The following is a 2,951-nucleotide window of genomic DNA, read 5'->3' as shown; positions in this document are numbered from 1 at the left end:
GGTTGGATGGGATACTGGGAAGGAATTCTTCCCTGGGAGGGTGATGAGGTACTGGAATGGAATTCCCAGAGAAACTGTGGCTGCCCCATCCCTGGAAGTATCCAAGGCCAGGTTGGACAGGGCTTGGAGCAACCTGGCTCTGGGTTGATCCCGAGGGCAATGACTGGGATCCCCAATCCCTGTAATCTGCTGTTGGGATCGAGGGGATCAGCGGGATCGAGGCTGATCCATCCTTGCCGTCAGGGCTTCCCACAGTCCTCTTGCTGTTGAGGTTTTTCCTGGTGGAAAACTCCTCTCCTGCCCCCAAATTTGCCCTTGGACCTGCTTGAGATCCCTCCGGAGCCGGTTCCGGCGGAGATGGAGGGGCATTCCCAGTTAAACTGCTGGGTGTTTTCCAGTTCTTCTGCAGCTGGACACCTTCCGCTGTCCCAGGTTGCTCCAAGCCCCATCCAACCTGGCCTTGGACACTTCCAGGGCTTGGGAACACGGCTGGGGATGGTTCACCAGCCTCATTCCCTCTCCCCACTTGGAGCTCCGTCATCCACCCCATTCTTGTCCCATCGCTCCGTGTGCTACTCCGCTCCCAGCTGGACAACTTGTCCAGGAGGAATTCCTGCTAAAATCCCAAAAAACTCCATCCACCACCATCCCTTGATCCCTGAGGTGGGAGCCCTTGGTGCAGAAGGATCGGATCCGTTAGGATATGGCCCTGGTGGGATTTTCCAGGAGGGAGACGTGAGGGGCTCGCTCTGTGACATTGGTCATCCCAACTTCCACATGAGTTTCTCAGGTCAGGGATGCCTTTTCCCATGGAAAAGAGGGATATTTGGAGTTGTGCCATCCCAGAGGATCCCCACCCATGGGGATTGTCCATGCTGCTGCAGCCTGGGGTGGTTTGGGATGAGGTTCTGCTCCATTCTGGGATCCGAGGACGAGATAATGGTGGGTTTGGGTTTTGCTGGATCTTCACTTCCAGCCCTGGAGCAAATCCTGTGGCGAGGGATCATTTCCACCTTGGGAAGTGTTTGCTTTCAGGAAACCCTTGGGCAGAGATTTTCCCTTCTTTTTGGAGCTGCTTTGGCTTCCAAGTTCCTGTTTCTTCCATCCCTGCTCATCCCAGAGCCTGGATGGGGAGCTGGGATTTGCTGGTGGTTCCTAATAATCCTTATTATCCCTCTGTTTTTCTCCCTTGCGTTTGGAAAGCACAATCCAGTTTTATCAGAGGTTTTTTGGCCTCTCCTTTGAGTTTTTCCTTAATGGTTTCATCATGACCGAATTCCAAAGGCCCCTTGGCGTGGTCCTGCTGCATTCCCAAGGTTTTCTCGGGATGCGGGAACGATCCTGGCCACGTCTCAAACGTTCAGCTTCTGCTTCCCAATTTGCATTTTGTTCCTGCTCTCTCGTCTCGCTTCCGAGTGCTGGGAGATCAATGGCCCTGTCACTCACTGCTCCCGGCCCGCTCCGATCGGGATTAACGGCAGCGCTGGAACAGCTCGGCATCGACACCCTACGGACACACGTGGGAAGGGGCACGTTGGCCAAGGATTAAGGATGGGAGACCTGGATGCTCCCTTCAGTTCTTTTCCCCATTCCTGTGCCCATCCAGGAAGCTTTTCTATCCCGTATCCTTTTCCAAAGGCAGCAATAATCTCTGAAATTTGGGAATCGGCGCTCCTGAAGTTCCCTTGGCTTTTTAAATTCCTGGTTTTCCCGGCAGTGGCTGGACAGGATTTACCCCACCAATAATGTGGCTTTTCCCTAATCCACCCCGAGTGGCATCATCTTCCCCTTTCCTCAGGGATTTAGAGTCTCAGAATCCTGGAATTACTAAGCTTGGAACAGACTTCCAAGATTGTGAAGTCCAGTTGTTCCCCAGCAATCCCAAGTGCCACATCCACACGGCTTTTAGGGACATTTTCCACTATCCCAAGTTACTCCAAGCCCTGTCCAACCTGGCCTTGGACACTTCCAGGGATGGGGCAGCCACAGCTTCTCTGGGAATGCCATTCCAGCCCCTCCCCACCCTCCCAGGGAAGAATTCCTTCCCGTTATCCCATCTCTCCCTGCCCTCTGGCAGTGGGAAGCCATTCCCTGTGTCCTGTCCCTCCATCCCTTTTCTGAAGTCCCTCCCCATCTTTCTTTTAATCCCCTTTTAAATCCTGAAAGGCCACAAGAAGGTCTTTCCAGACCCTTTTCCGGGCAGAACATCCCAGGAACCAGCCCTGCTTTTGCCCTCCCTGCTTCCTCTTCCCGAGGGAGCCCATTCCTGGCACCTCCTGCAGCAAAATCTGAGCAGAAGGAAGGACCCTCCTGATCCTGTTGCATTCAAACTTTCCTAGTTGCTGGGTCCTGGATCCACCCTGGGAAGAGGTTTTGGCAGCCGATTTCCCATCTCCAGGTCAGCATTGGATGAGAGGAAACGGCCTCAACTTGCACCAGGAAAGGTTTTGATGGGATATCAGGGAAAATTTCCTCCCTGGAGGGACGCTCAGGTGTTGGAAGCGATGGAATCCCCGTCCCTGGAGGGATTGAAATCCATGTGGATGTGGCACTCGGGGACGTGGTTTAGTGGTGGCCTTGGCCAGTTGGACTCCCAGAATCCCGGAATGAACTGGGTTGGAAAAGACCCCTGAGATCGGCGAGTCCAACCTGTGCCCCAACCCCACCTTGGCACCCAGCCCATGGCACCGAGTGCCACGTCCAGGCTCTGCTTCAGCACCCCCGGGGATGGGGACTCCACCCCCTCCCTGGGCAGCCCATTCCAAGGTCTGATTTCTCTCTCTGGAAAGAATTTCTTCCCAATGTCCAACCTAAACCTCCCCTTGGCACAGCTCAGGGCTGTGCCCTCGTGTCCTACTGCTGGTTCCTGGGAGCAGAGACCAACACCCCCCCCGAGCTCCCCCTCCTGTCAGGGAGTTGCAGAGAGTGAGGAGGTCTCCCCTGAGCCTCCT

At 54.9% G+C, this 2,951-nt stretch overlaps 1 protein-coding gene across 1 annotated transcript in view; it reads left to right on the top strand.

Annotated features, from left to right (window-relative positions):
- The window catches only part of ZC3H3 (zinc finger CCCH-type containing 3), a gene marked incomplete at its 5' end in the record, with an annotated part of 128,187 nt that overhangs the window by 40,583 nt on the left and 84,653 nt on the right, over window positions 1–2,951 (top strand). The window lies entirely within an intron of this gene.

This window comes from Lepidothrix coronata, unplaced genomic scaffold (genome assembly GCF_001604755.1).
Source record: "Lepidothrix coronata isolate B3197 unplaced genomic scaffold, Lepidothrix_coronata-1.0 Scaffold302, whole genome shotgun sequence".
NCBI lineage: Eukaryota > Metazoa > Chordata > Aves > Passeriformes > Pipridae > Lepidothrix > Lepidothrix coronata.
This window is presented reverse-complemented; position numbering and strand designations above follow the sequence as displayed.